Source organism: Chiloscyllium plagiosum, unplaced genomic scaffold (genome assembly GCF_037043375.1).
Source record: "Chiloscyllium plagiosum isolate Xiang-an unplaced genomic scaffold, Cpla_swu_hap1 HiC_scaffold_5, whole genome shotgun sequence".
Classification (NCBI taxonomy): domain Eukaryota; kingdom Metazoa; phylum Chordata; class Chondrichthyes; order Orectolobiformes; family Hemiscylliidae; genus Chiloscyllium; species Chiloscyllium plagiosum.
Genome location: NW_028270143.1, coordinates 88421975 through 88438167, shown reverse-complemented (window position 1 = coordinate 88438167; position 16193 = coordinate 88421975). Strand labels below are relative to the sequence as shown.

General features: G+C 43.6%; 1 protein-coding gene across 1 annotated transcript in view; it reads right to left on the bottom strand.

Moving 5' to 3' along the window:
* Positions 1–16193, bottom strand: part of gpr158a (G protein-coupled receptor 158a) — a 765069-nt gene that overhangs the window by 633537 nt on the left and 115339 nt on the right. The gene's annotated exons all lie outside the window — the stretch shown is intronic.

Below are 16193 nucleotides of genomic sequence, written 5' to 3'. Positions count from 1 at the left end.
TGAACGCAAGTCAGTCTGACATTGACCTGCACAATTCCATTTCAAACATTTTGTACTGTAACTTGCAGTAAGTATAAACAATGTGGTAAGGGATCGAGACATCTGAGCTCTTAGTGAATATGACACCAAATGTCTATTTCCTTAATCATTAAGATTTACGGATTATGAAAGAAATAGAAGCGATGGAGAAGGCTAAAAGTACAGTCAAGTCAGCTAATGATGGACAGTAAATGGTGGAAAAGAATGGTAAGACTGAATTAAAATTATATTCATATTACAAACCAATACATCATACCTACAACACTGAAAGTACTTAATTGAGGATCGGAACCATGAAATGAATTGGGCCTCACCTGCACCTTCTAAGGTTGAACTTAGTCAAGCCTACATCATAGTACTCAAATTTGCAGAGATGTTGTACTGAGTGCATTATAAGGAAAGAAGAGGGATATCTCAATTGCTTACTTTAAAATGTATTGAATATTCTGATTACATATTGTGATACAGAAATAAGTGATAGATCAAGAAAGAACAGGGCAGTCAGTCTGACCTCAATAGTAGGTTAACTATTGCAAAATTTTCAGAGGGACAGAATTAATCTGTGCTTGGGACAGGCAGGGATTAACCAAAAAGAGCCAGCAATATTTCATTAAGAGCAGCTCAGGTCTGACGAACTTGGTTGAATTTTCAAAGACATGACCAGGTGAGTAGATGAGGTGAATATATTCGATATAGTCTACTTGGACGTCAGCAACACTTTTGATAAAGTCCTGCATGGGAGAATGATCATAAAGGTAAGAGCCTAGGGGAGCCAAGGAAATTTGGCTAATTAGATCCAGTGGCTGATAGTTGAAGGGTAATTTTGTGACATTTAGTCTGTGTCCAGTGGGGCTCCATAAGGGTCAGTATTGGGCCCCTCTGTTGCATATATAAACATTTTTAGGAATAGGAGGGTGGATCTTTAAATTCATGCATAGTATGAAAATTGATATGGAGGTGAATAGTGAGGAGAATACCCTTAGATTACAGCGATACTGGGATTCTTGCCTTTAGTAGCCAAGGCATGGTGTTTAACAGCAGGAATGTTATGCTGGAACTGTATAAAATGCTGGTTATGGCCACAGCTATTGTGTGCAGTTCTGGAATCTGTGTTATAGAAGAGAAGTGACAGCATTGCAGAGAGTTGAGAGGAAGTTTACCAGGATGTTACCTGGGCTGGAGAGTTTCCATTATGAAGAGAGATTGGATAGACTGGAGTTGTTTGCTTTGGAACAGAGGAGACTAACAGAGGACATGACCGAGATATATAAAATCATTACGGGCATGGATAGGGTATACAGGAAGGAACTAATCCCCTTGGTGGACAGATTAATGACGAGGGGCATAGATTTAAGGTTAGCGATAGCAGGTTTAGAGGGGATGTGAACATTTCCTTTTCACTCAGAAGATGTTGGGAATATGGAACTCATTGCCTGAAAAGGTGTTGGAAGCAGAAACTCTAGTAACATTGAAGAAGTACTGAGATGTACACTAGCAATGCCAAGGCATACAAGACTATGACCCAAGTACTGGAAAATGTATTTAGAATAGTTAGGTAGCTGTTTGCACCAGTGTTAATTTAATGAGCTGAAGGGCCTTTTTCTGTGCTTTAGGCTTTGAGAACAGGAAGAAGACCATGAAACTGACGGCAGGATGGTCATGAACTCACTTACTAAAGAAAGCAGATACAAGTCCCATAAGGGTGTGTCATTGAACCAGTGTTCAGTATAATTAAGATTGGTCTCAGTGCCTGGGCAGTGTCCTTCTGTATACTCTAGCAAATCCCTTGAGTAATTGTCATGCACTGTGTTCTACACAACATTGTGCAGAAGTGAGGCATGCTGAAGCACTGAGCACACATTGGCTGCAGAGGAAGCAGAGGAGAAGTAAGAAGAGCAAAAGAAACAGCAAGGAGAGAAAGATTATTGTCTTTTTGACTATAAAGTTCAATTAGCCACTAATTTTAGACGAATGTAACACGCACATCCAACTCTCTATTCTCTATGGCAATCAACATATTGCAAATTCCATTAGCCCAAAGCAAATGATTACCAAACAATCTTGTGTCTTCAAATCACAAGCGACACTGCTTCAGGGAAGCAGAAAGCTAGAACAACAAGGATGCAACCTAGAGTCAGCCATGACCAAATGGATTCTGGATCAGTGATGCTGGAAGAGCACAGCAATTCAGGTAGCATCCGACGAGCAGCAAAATCGACGTTTCGGGCAAAAGCCCTTCATCAGGAATAAAGGCAGAGAGCCTGAAGCGTGGAGAGATAAGCTAGAGGAGGGTGGGGGTGGGGAGAAAGTAGCATAGAGTACAATAGGTGAGTGGGGGAGGAGATGAAGGTGATAGGTCAGGGAGGAGAGGGTGGAGTGGATCGGTGGAAAAGGAGCTAGGCAGGTCGGACAAGTCCGGACAAGTCAAGGGGACAGTGCGGAGCTAGAAGTTTGAAACTAGGATGAGGTGGGGGAAGGGGAAATGAGGAAGCTGTTGAAGTCCACATTGATGCCCTGGGGTTGAAGTGTTACGAGGCGGAAGATGAGGCGTTCTTCCTCCAGGCGTCTGGTGGTGAGGGAGCGGCGGTGAAGGAGGCCCAGGATCTCCATGTCCTTGGCAGAGTGGGAGGGGGAGTTGAAATGTTGGGCCATGGGGCGGTTTGGTTGATTGGTGCGGGTGTCTTGGAGATGTTCCCTAAAGTGCTCTGCTAGGAGGCGCCCAGTCTCCCCAATGTAGAGGAGACCGCATCGGGAGCAACGGATACAGTAAATGATATTAGTGGATGTGCAGGTAAAACTTTGATGGATGTGGAAGGCTCCTTTAGGGCCTTGGATAGAGGTGAAGGAGGAGGTGTGGGCACAGGTTTTACAGTTCCTGCGGTGGCAGGGGAAAGTGCCAGGATGGGAGGGTGGGTCATAGGGGGCGTGGACCTGACCAGGTAGTCACGGAGGGAACGGTCTTTGCGGAAGGCGGAAAGGGGTGGGGAGGGAAATATATCCCTGGTGGTGGGGTCTTTTTGGAGGTGGCGGAAATGTCGGCGGATGATTTGGTTTATGCGGAGGTTTGTAGGGTGGAAGGTGAGCACCAGGGGCGCCTTGTTACGGTTGGAGGGGTGAGGTCTGAGGGCCGAGGTGCGGGATGTGGACGAGATGCGTTGGAGGGCATCTTTAACTACGTGGGAAGGGAAATTGCGGTCTCTAAAGAAGGAGGCCATGTGGTGTGTTCTATGGTGGAACTGCTCCTCCTGGGAGCAGATACGGTGGAGGCAGAGGAATTGGGAATACGGGATGGCATTTTTGAAAGAGATAGGGTGGGAAGAGGTGTAATCCAGGTAGCTGTGGGAGTCGGTGGGTTTGTAAAAAATGTCAGTGTCAAGTCGGTCGTCGCTAATGGAGATGGAGAGGTCCAGGAAGGGGAGGGAGGTGTCAGAGTTGGTCCAGGTAAATTTAAGGTCAGGGTGGAATGTGTTGGTGAAGTTGATGAATTGCTTAACCTCCTCGCGGGAGCACGAGGTGGCGCCAATGCAGTCATCAATGTAGCGGAGGAAGAGGTGGGGAGTGGTGCTACTTTCTCCCCATCCCCACCCTCCTCTAGCTTATCTCTCCACGCTTCAGGCTCTCTGCCTTTATTCCTGATGAAGGGCTTTTGCCCGAAACGTCGATTTTGCTGCTCGTCAGATGCTGCCTGAATTGCTGTGCTCTTCCAGCACCACTGATCTAGAATCTGGTTTCCAGCATCTGCAGTCATTGTTTTTACCTCATGACAAAATGGAGCCTTACACTCACTCACACCAAACAACCACTTATTGCACGTTCCCCTGCCAATTCAGACCATCCTATCAGCAGCTGAGAATTTTATTTGTCACCTGACAATGAAAAATGGGCAACATAGGAAGTGATGCACAGTGATAAACTGATGAAATTTTACTAAAACACAGAAGGTTCATTTTGTCAAACACCAGTGGGCATATCCCTGTGTAACTACAAAGTTTTACTTGTATTTTTTTTCCCACGCCTCCTACTTAATGCAAGAGTCACTGTTTCAGCAGAGGAACAGGCAGGCTGCTGATATCTCTACTTTTACCATCATGATGATTTTGGCTGATGTCATCTGAATTTGGAGCATGTGAGGGTCCCATCAAAAAGCTGTTGCACCTGGACCTAAAAAGGTGAGCAGCAGGTTAGCGGGTGTGCAGGAGGGTTTAACAAGAAGGCAGATTATGAAAGAAGTAAAAAGGAAGGATAACTCAGGCGATATTATTAGAGATGTTGGAAGTCATGAGGGTATGGAAACTAGCATAAGGGCTCTTTTCCTGAATGCTCGTAGCATTTATAATAAGGTTGATGAGTTAGCAGCACAAATCATCGTGTATGAATATGATTTAGTAGCCATTACAGAGACATGGTTACAAGATGGTCATGATTGGGAGTTAATATCCAGGTATATCAGACTATTCGGAAGGACAGACAGGAAGGTAAGAGAGTATACATCCCATGGAGAATAAATTTGAATCGATTTAGGTGGAAATTAGAAATTCTAAGAAGAAAACGTCACTAACAGGCACAGTCTAAAGGCGCCCATCTAACAACATCACATTGGGGCGGCCAATAAACAAAGAAATAACTAATGACTATAAATATGGTATGGCAATTATCTGGGGATTTTAATCTCTATGTAGATTGGTCGAACCAGGTCAGTCAGGTAGCCTTGAGGAGGGGATCGTTGAGTGTATCCGCGACAGTTTTCTTGAACAATATGTAATGGAACCAATGAGTCCTAGATCTGGCCCTGCGTAATGAGACAGGAATAATTCATTACCTCAAGTTAGAGATCCTCTTGGAAGGAGCAATCACCATATGATTGAATTTAGAATATAGATGGAGAGTGTGAAGATAAAATTCAATAGCAGGGTCCTGTGCTTAAATAAGGGAGACTACAATAGACTGGGGGAGGACTTGGCTAAAGTAGACTGGATACAAAGACTTCATTTTGTGACAATGGAGGACTTTCAAAATAATTTTTCAAAGTGCTCAGCAAAAGTATATTGAAGTGAAAAGTAAGAAAAGTGGTAATCTGCCATGGATGTCTAAGGAAACAAGGGAGGCTATCAAATTGAAAGAGGAGGCATACAAAGTGGCCAAGATTATTGTGAAACTAGAAGACTGGGAAAGCTTTACAGGTCAACAGAAAGCCACAAAAAGAGCTATAATGAAAAGTAAGATAGAACATAGGAAGAAACTAGCATAGAATATAAAGATAGATAGCAAAAGTCTCTATAAATATATAATTTAAAAAAGAGTGGCTAAAGTAAGTGAGGGTCATTTAGTCAAGGGATATGATTAAATGGCTGAGGCATTGAATCGGTATTTTGTGTTGGTCTTCACAGTGGACGACGTGAATAACATGCCAGTAATTGACAAAGAGACGAAGGTAGGTCATCAGAGAAGAGGTAGTGTTGGGCAAGCTAATGGAGCTAAGGATAGTCAAGTCTCCTGGCCCTGATCGAATGCATCCCAGGTTACTAAAAGGGACGGCAAGAAAGATAGCAAGTGCACTGGCGGTAATTTTCCCAAATTCGCTGGATTCTGGGGCAGAGTGGAAAAAAGCAATTGTTGTGCCACTATTTAAAAAGGGTGGTAGACAAAATATGGGGAATTGTAGACTGGTTAGCTTAACCTCTGCAGTAGGGAAGATGCTTGAATCTATTATCATGGAAGAAATAACAAGGCATCCAGATAGAAATTGTCCTATTGGGCAGACGCATCATGGGTTCATGAAGGGAAGCTCATGCTTAACTAATCTTTTGGAATTCTATGAAGACATTACGAGCACAGTGGACAACAGGGACCCAGTGGATGTGGTGTACCTGGATTTTCAAAAGGCCTTCAACAAAGTGCCGCACAAGAGGCTGCTGCATTTGATAAAGATGCATGGTGTTATGGGTAAAGTATTAACATGGATAGAGGATTGGTTGACTAACAGGAAGCAAAGAGTAGGGATAAATGAGTACTATTCTGGTTGGCAATCAGTAACAAGTGGTGTGCCTCAGGGATCAGTGGTGGGACCTCAATTATTTACAATTTACATAGATAATTTGGAGTTAGGGACCACGTGTAGTGTGTCAAAGTTTGCAGATAACACTAAGATGAGTGGCAGAGCAAAGTGTGCAGAGGACTGTGAAACTTTGCAGGGGAATATAGATACTTTAAGTAAGTGGGCAAAGATCTGTCAGATGGAATACAATGTTAATAAATGTAAAGTCACTCATTTTGGTAAGAATAACAAGTGAAAAGGACTCTTACTTGAATGGTAAATGTTGCAGCATGTTGCTCAGCAGAGGGACCTGGGTATCCTTGTGCATGAATCACAGAAGGTTGGTTTGCAGGTACAACAGGTAATTAGGAAGGAAAATGGAATTTTGTCCTTCATTGCTAAAGGGATTGAGTTTAAAAGCAAGGAGGTCATGTTGCAGCTGTAAAGGGTACTGGTGATGCCACACCTGGAGTACTGCGTGCAGTTTTGGTCTCCTTACTTGAAAAAGGATGTACTGGGACTGAAGCGGATGCAGAGGAGGTTCACTTGGTGGATTCCAAAGGTGAGGGATTTGGTTTATGAGGAGACACTGAGTAGACTGGGATTAGATTCATTGGAATTTAGAAGAATGAGGGGGGATCTTACAGAAACATGTAAAATTATGAAGGGAAGAGTGCACAACATCAAAATTAGGTGGAGCAGATTTAGGACTGAATTAAGAAGGAACTTCTTCACAGTTGTGAGTCTATGGAATTCCCTGCCCAGTGAAGTATTGGCCCGAATTCAGTAAATGGTTTTAAAGCTAAGATAGACTTTTTTTGAACAATGAAGGAATTATGGGTTATGGTGAGAGGGCAGGTAAGTGGAGGTGAGGCTACAAAAGGATCTGCCATGATCTTATTGAATGGGAGAGCAGGCTCGAGGGGCCAAACGGCCTACTCCTGCGATGTAAAAACAATGATTGCGGATGCTGGAAACCAGATTCTGGATTAGTGGTGCTGGAAGAGCGCAGCAGTTCAGGCAGCATCCAAGGAGCAGCTTTCTTATGTTCTTTCCATCTGAAAGAAGTGGGACATGCGGGCATTTTGTTGGGAGACCCCAGTTCCAGTCTTCTTTCACCATTATCTTTTTATGGCCTAATCACACTTCACTTCTATCCAGCTGCTGGAGAGCTGCTATTGCAGTGACACTATAAGGCTTATTATTCTGCCAAATAGTCACCAGAGTTGAAATGTCAACTCTGCTTCTCTCTCCAAGAATGCTGCCAGACGTGCTGAGTTTCTCCAGCACTTTCTGTGTTTAAGATAACAATTATGTTGCCATCCATGAGTTTGTAAGGCCATTACCAAAGCCTGTGTAGACTAATTTGATTGCCATGAATGATTGTCATGGTGATGGCCATTCTAGCCATGGAAGAGGACATACTTGCGATGCCCTGTGATATTAACTCACTCGCCTTGAGCTGGTTACTTATTGTTCATATAAGGTCAAATGACCTTTGGAAAAGAAGAACTATTTAAGAGAGAGAGAGAGATAAGATTGAATTGTCAATTTTCCTCAGCAACAGCTTTTGGTCTGTTAGATTCTGGTTTTCCACTGACTGCAGGCTGCAATAGAAAAGAAACTTCTAAGAAACTGCAGCAAACACAGTTCTCTCTTTCTCCTGTAAAAGAATTCATATGATTATGGAGGTTTACCAGGAAGCAGTGCTCTCCCTGCCTCTACCATGCTCTCTGAGTAAAAGACAATGCTTAATGACTCTAAGAATTGAATTGTCAACTCTGGTCTAACTCTGGTCTAATCCTGGTCAGGTGATTGGAACTGGGGCACTTTCACAATTCTGGGGCTAAAAGTAATGTGAGCTCATTAATGGAAACTGAAAAAATTGTGAGAAAATTACCTCACTACACCTTTGTCTTTTGAACTGACGATACACAAGATTTTCTTTTTTTTCCTTTTTTTTCTCATCCATAGTAAGTCTGCAGAGCTGTATGTCCCATCGCATCCTGCCTCTGTATGAATGTTTGTGAGTGTCAGATTAAAAGGGGCTTTCATTTAAATTCGCAAATATAGTAGTAGTTTTTTTATTCTTGTTCAAGTCTAAGTTTGTTCACAATAATAATGTTCCCATGTTTATGGATGAAATCTGGTAGGAATCTTTTCTGGCCGAGGTAATAAGATAGTAATTTAACCGCCTTGGTGATTCAATTGGACATTTATTCTTTTGAACGTCTCATGGAGTTGTAGGGCTTGGTTACCAGCACACTCCTCCTGTTATAGTACAACAGTACAAGCAAACACCCAGACAGAGAAAAGAAACAAATTTATATTGGCACAATGAGAACTACTGAGAGGGATTATGGAGATTATCATATTTTACTCGCTACTGAAATCAAGTCACCTGCCTGAGTGTTGGATGACATGAGGGTCATGATATATTTGACTGTCACTATATAGTTGCAGGATTCTCATTTCTCAGATGACCTGGTGAGTTACTAATGCCACTGACATTCTGCACTTGCTTTTCTATGATTTTCATATTTGATACCAGTGCAGGATCAGCTCCGGTTCTTTCGATTTCCCTCATATTTTGTGCGTGTTTCTCTTGCAACAAGGGAAAGTGCAGACTTATGAATGACTGTAACGCTGTGTGTGCAGCTCAAAGTGAGAATGCATATGGTGAAGGTGACAGGAAGAGGTCACTCCAATTGCATGAGTGATAGGATGGATGGACAAATGGGCATGTGAGAAAATGTAGAGAAAGAGAAGCATAGATTCACTTGAAAGATAAATGGGTTTGAGGTGTGTTGTGATGGAGTAGATGTGACAAGATAGAATGAAGTGGGGCATGACCTGAGTAGGGGTATATTCATAATGGGCAGTAGATGGAAGTGCAACTGTATTCACCTCTCCTGGACTGTTTGTCATGTCCTGCACAGAATCCAGCATCATATCACAACACACTGATGCTGGCCTCCAAAGCTATTTCTGACCATGACCTTCTGTGGCAGGAGCAGGTTTCTTCCTCCTTCCATCTCCTCAAAGCCACCAGCACTATAGCACGAGAGGAACAATTAAAATGGGGTGCAGCATTCGAGTATGTTGAGTCCATCTTCTACAGTGATTATCTCTTCCAATTTTCAACGCTTTCCTAATCCATCTTTGCTTTGATCCTTTTAAATACTCCAGTTAAAATTGTGATATGCACATGCACATCTCACATGTAAAAACCCAAAGAACTGTAGTTGCTGTAAATCAGAAACAAAAACAGAAGTTGCTGGAAAACCTCAGCAGGTTTGACAGCATCTACAAAGAGATATCAAAGTTAACATTTCAGGTCCAGCGACCCTTCCTCAGAACTGACGGTGGTTAGAAAAATGTCCGTCTATATGCAGACAATAGGGTGTGCGGAGGGGGTAAGGAGTAAACAATAGGTGGGGATAAAGGCCAAGGAGAGGGAAGAACAGTAAAATAGAGAAATGAGTCAATAATGGTCTGGCTAGAAGAGTGAATAGCTGCTAATGGAGACTATTAGTGGCTAACAATAGGTAGTCTGTAATGGCAGATGATGTGATAACAAAGCCTGGTGTGTGTGGGTGGTAAAGGGCTGGGACATGGATTACATTACTTACAGTGTGGAAACAGGCTCTTTGGCCCAACAAGTCCACATTGACCCACCACCCACCCAGACCCATTCCCCTACATTTCACCCCTTCACCTAACACTACGGGCAATTTAGCATGGCCAATTCACCTAACCTGCACATTTTTGGACTGTGGGAGGAAACCAGAGCACCCGGAGGAAACCCACGCAGACACGGGGAGAACGTGCGAACTCCACACAGTCAGTCGCCTGAGGCGGGAATTGAACCCAGGTCTCTGGCAGTGTGAGGCAACAGTGCTAACCACTGCTGCTAATGAGTTCAGGCCCTAAAATTATTGAACTCAATAATGAGTCCAGAAGCAGAAAATGAGATTGCATTGGGCTTCGCTGGAGCACTGCAACAAGCCTGAGTCTGAGATGTTGGTCAGGGAACAAGGTGGTGTGTTAAAGTAGCAGACAACTGGAAGCTCAGAATCCAAGAGAGAAAATGCTGGAAAATCTCAGCAGGTCTGGCAGCATCTGTAAGGAGAGAAAAGAGCTTCAAGTCTGACTGACCCTTTGTTAAAGCTCAGGGTCTTTTTTGTGGGCAGAACATGGATGTTCTGCAAAGCAGTCACTCAGTCTATGCTTTGTTTCCCCAATGTAGAGGAGACCACATTGTGAGCAGCGAATGCAGTGGACTAGATTGTGAGAAGTGCAGATAAATTGCTGCTTCACCTGGAAGATATGTTTGGACCCTGGGATACTGAGGAGGGAGGAGGTAAATGGGCAGGTGTTACACCTTCGGCGGTTGCAGGGAAAGGTACCGTGGGGCTGTTGAGGAGTGCTGGGAGTAAAGGGAGAATGCACAATGGTGTCCCAGAAGGAACGGTCCCTGCAGAAGGCGAACATGGGAGGGGAGGGGAATATGTATCTGGTAGCATCTCACCGGAGGTAGCAAAAATGGCAGCTGATGACTTTCTGGATGTGGATGGAGTGGGATGATAGGTAAGGTCAAGAGGGACCCTATCGCTGTTGCGAGAGGGAAAAGAGGGGATGAGGGCCAAAGTGCAGGAGATGGGTCAGACTCAGCTGATAGCCCTGTCGACAATGGTGCTGGGGAATCCTTGGATGAGGAAGAAGGTGGACATTTCGGAGACTCCCTTATCGAAGTTGGCATCACAAGAATATATGCAATGGATACGGAGGAACTGGGAGAATGCAATGGAGTCTTTACACAAAACAAGGTACAAGGATCTACAGGATAAAGTGAAGACTGCAGATGCTGGAGATCAGTTATCAACTAGGAGAAATTACCCCTCATTCCTGATGAAGGGCTTATGCCCAAAATTTTAATTCTGCTGCTCCACAGATGCTACCTGACCTGCTGTGCTTTTCCAGTACCACACTCTCAATTACAAGGATATATAGTCCAGATAGCTGTGGGAGTCAGTGGGTTTATAGTAGATATTAGTGACCAATCTATCCTCAGAAATGAAAACAAAGGTGTCGAGGAAGGGAAGGGAGGAGTCAGAGATAGACCAGGTGAAAGTGAGGTTGGGGTGTGCATACAATGCTAAACTTGGTAGTAACTTTATAGTTGAGTAACAACAGTAAAATTCTTCTGAGAATACAGGCAACTTTAGAACTCCCTCCCACCCCCCCCCCCCCCCCCCCACCCCCCCCCCCCCCACCCCACTACCAAGATCAACCCAGTAAATTTGCCTCAGAATTAATATGGCTGAGGTCGGGTATAGAATACACAACAAAAATCTCACACCAAAGTTTGAAGTTTTGTTCCCGAATCAGGACTTGCAGAGTTGAGAAAATTTCCATCTCCGCGAATCTGACTTGAGAGGCAGGATTGCACTTTCATTCTGGGGAGATGAGAGGAACTGAAGTTGGGTCTAAAACCAAATAACATATAACTAATACCTGAAATCGTACCTGAAATCATTCCTAAAATCTATGAGATGATAACGCTGTTGTGCACAAACAGGGAAGAGAATGAGTTCTCTAGAATTTAAAAGGTTAGGGGGTGATCTGATCGAAGTCTTCAAGATATTAACATTAAAAAAAAGTAGATAAGCTATTTATAGTGGTTAGGAATTTTAGAACAAGGGGGCATAGTCGGAGAATTAGGAACTGGGCATTCAGAAGAGATGTTAGGAAGCACTTCTACAAACAACCTATCCTACCCCAACTACCACCCTTTGCTCATAAGGTCTCCATTCAACATTGGGTGTCCTCAGGACCTGTACTGGGATGAAATTGAATAGAGTTCCAAATATATTTTATTGTATTTACTTATTTTTTAAAAAGGCGCTCATTGATTAAAAACCCATCCAAAACATTGAACTTCTTGCGACTGCTTAATGCCAACTTTTATATTCATTCGTGGTGAAGGGCTTATGACCGAAGCGTCGATTCCACTGCTCCTCAGATGCTGCCTGACCGGCTGGGCTTTTCCATCACCACACTCTCGATTCTGATCTCCAGCATCTGCAGTCCTCACTTTCTCCCATTTATATTCACAGGAGGTTGGCTAACGTGATGCTACTGTTTAAGAAGGATGGTAAGGACAAGACAGGGAACTAAAGACCAGTGAGCCTGACCTCGGTGATGGGCAAGTTGTTGGAGGGAATCCTGATGAAAAGGATGTACATGTATTTGGAAAGGCAAGGACTGATTAGGGATAGTCAACATGGTTTTATGCATGGGAAATCATGTCTCACAAACTTGATTGAGTTTTTTGAGGAAGTAACAAAGAAGATTGATGAGGGCAGAGCGGTAGATGTGATTTATATGGACTTCAGTAAGGCATTCGACAAGGTTCCCCATGGGAGACTGATTAGCAAGGTTAGATCTCACGGAATACAGGGAGAACTAGCCATTTGGATACAGAACTGGCTCAAAGGTAGAAGACAGAGGGTGGTGGTGGAGGGTTGTTTGTCAGACTGGAGGTCTGTGACCAGTGGGTGCCACAAGATCGGTGCTGGGTCCTCTACTTTATGTCATTTACAGATGACACCAAAAGTGGAGGTGTAGTGGACAGCAAAAAGGGTTACCTCAGATTACAACAGGATCTGGACCAGGTGGGCCAATGGGCTGAGAAGTGGCAGATGGAGTTTAATTCAGATAAATGTGAGGTGCTGCATTTTGGAAAAGCAAATCTTAGCAGGACTTATACACTTAATGGTAAGGTCCTAGGGAGTGTTGCTGAACAAAGAAACCTTGGAGTGCAGGTTCACAGCTCCTTGAAAGTGGAGTCGCAGCTAGATAGGATAGTGAAGAAGGCGTTTGGTATGCTTTCCATTATTGGTCAGAGTATTGAGTACAGGAGTTGGGAGGTCATGTTGCAGCTGTACAGGACATTGGTTAGGCCACTGTTGGAATATTTCGTGCAATTCTGGTCTCCTTCCTATCGGAAAGATGTTGTGAAACTTGAAAGGGTTCAGAAAAGATTTACAAGGATGTTACCTGGGTTGGAGGATTTGAGCTATAGGGAGAGGCTGAACAGGCTGGGGCTGTTTTCCCTGGAGCATTGGAGGCTGAGGGGTGACCTTATAGAGGTTTACAAAATTATGGGGGACATGGATAGGGTAAATAGGCAAAGTCTTGTCCCTAGGGTCGGGGAGCCGAGAACTAGAGGGCATAGGTTTAGAGTGAGAGGGGAAAGATATAAAGGAGACCTAAGGGGCAACATTTTCACGCAGAGGGTGATACGTGTATGGAATGAGCTGCCAGAGGATTTGATGGAGGCTGGTACAATTGCAACATTTAAGAGGCATTTGGATGGGTATATGAATAGGAAGGGTTTGGAGGGATATGGGCCGGGTGCTGGCAGGTTGGGATGTCTGGTTGGCATGGATGGGTTGGACCAAAGGTTCTGTTTCCATGCTGTACATCTCTATGACTTTAGGTGTGGCAGCAGTACAATTGCAACATTTAGGAGGCAGTTGGATGGGTATATGAATAGGAAGGGTTTGGAGGGATAGGGGCCGGGTGTGGCAGGTGGGACTAGATTGGGTTGGGATATCTGGTCGGCATGGACAAGTTGGGCCGAAGGGTCTGTTTCCATGCTGTATATCTCTATGACTCTATGACACTTGGAGCTCTCAATCAAAGTGCAAGCTGATCGGCATCCCATTGTAATAATAGATTGTGAAATCATCATGCAGAACAAATCCATTGGTAATAGTCCTCAGTTTAATGTCAAAAGACAGCGTGAAGTAGCAGGATCTTTGAAACTGCAATTTTCTTACAAAGTTAAAGGAAAAGGGATTGAAATACCAGGACTGTTTCAGTTCCAATGAGCTTGCAAGTTTCAGTTAGTTTATCCACTTATTATGCACATTTGTGTCTATTTTTAACAATCTCAAAAGCCCTTGGATTCTATCAAAGGGCACTTTCCTTCCCCCAAACAACACAGAACATGCTGGAGAATCCAGCAGGTCTGGCAGCTACTCTAGACAAGAAAGTAGAGTTAGCCTTTCAAGTCCAGTGACCGTTCATCAGAACTTCAAAGGATCACTGGACTCAAAACAATAACTTGCTATGGATGCTGTTGGATCTGCTGAGTTTCTCCAACACTTTTGGCTGTAGTTTCAGATTTCCAACATCTCCAGTTCTTTGTTTTAGTTTTGTGTTACCTCTCCCAAAGCTCACTTCATCTCTACCAAATGGCAGCTGATCCCTCCCAGAAATGCACCTGGACCTATCCATAAGGGTATCTAACCTCTTCTAAGAACTCCAGTAGTTTTAGACCTTCTCCTGAATCATCCCAGAGGTGAAAATTGGATGTTGATGAAACCCCTTGAGTTTTATCATGTGCAATTGCCTTCATGAAGCTCATACAAACAGCTTCTGATTCTCACAATTGTTACAACACAGGGTAAACCCTTCTGCTTAATTTAACTCAGCAACACAGAAAAGATTTATCTTATTCAGTTATCTGTGAAAATTTGATAGGCCAAGAACTAGTTAAAATAAAAGTAACAACTTTATTCCTTACAATATAACAGAGAATAATTAACTAACAACTATTTACAACTCCTCTCTAACCTAACTTTTGCCTTCCCTTCTATAATACTAGTTTGATAAAACTCCCGATTATGATTTACAAAACTAAACTTTTTATCACAAAACCAGGCAGCTATCAGTTTTCTCTGTATTCCGGTTGTCTTTTCTTCTTCTTGGGGATTCTGTTTCACAGGTTACTGATCAACAAAGATACCTTTAAAGAGAGCTATTTTTTCAGATAGCCTTTGCATGTTGGTAGCCTGGCAGTTCTCCTCTCAACTGTTCAATTCTCCCTAGTCTCAGAACCCCCAAAGCATTGGATTGTGTCATTGGCTTTTAAGATTATCAGAGTCAGAGATGTACAGCACGGAAACAAACCCTACAGTCCATCTCGTCCATGCCAACCAGATATCCCAACCTAATCTAGTCTCATTTTCCAGCAGTTGGCCAATATCCCTCAAAACCCTTCCTATTCATATAGCCATCCAGATGCCTTTTAAACATTGTGATTGTACCAACCTCCACCACTCCTTCTGGCAGCTCATTCTAGTCATGCACCACCCTCTGTGTGAAACATTTGCCCCTTAGGTGTCTTTTATATCTTTCCCCTCTCACCCTAACACTATGCCCTCTAGTTCTGAACTTCCCCACCCCAGGAAAAAGACCTTGTCTATTTATTCAGTTCATGCCCCTCATGACTTCATAAACCTCTATAAGGTAACCACTCAGCCTTCAACACTCCAGGAAAACAGCCCCAGCCCATTCAGCCTCTCCCTATAGCTCAAATCCTCCAACCCAGGCAACATCCTTGTAAATCATTTCTGAACCTTTTCAGGTTTCACAACACCCTTCCTAGAGGAGAGAGACCAGAATTGCACACAATATTCCAAAAGTGGCCTAACCAATGTCCTGTGCAGTTGCAACATGACCTCCCAACTCCTATACTCAATGAATGCTCTGACCAATAATGGAAAGCATGCCAAACACCTTCTTCACTATTCTATCTACTTAGAACTCGACTTTCAAGGAACTATGAACCGTGGGCAGCACGGTGGCACAGTGGTTAGCACTGCTGCCTCACACTGCCTGAGACCGGGGTTCAATTCCCGCCTCAGGCGACAGACTGTGTGGAGTTTTGCACGTTCTCCCCGTGTCTGCGTGGGTTTCCTCCCACAGTCCAAAGATGTGCAGGCCAGGTGAATTGGCCATGCTAAATTGCCTGTAGTGTTAGGTAAGGGGTAAATGTAGGGGTATGGGTGGGTTGCACTTCGGTGGGTTGGTGTGGACTTGTTGGGCCGAAGGGCCTGTTTCCACACTGTAAATAATCTACACTCCAAGTTCTATTCTAAACTCAAATTATACTATAGTAATTATAATCACAATGCAACTCCAACTGTGCAACAAGAGGAGGAAAAATGCAGGAGTGAATTGGCCAGATCAATGTTATAAGATTACAATTCCTAAAAGTACAGCTAAATACTGTTATATACTGTTTTACAAGCAACAAATCCATTAC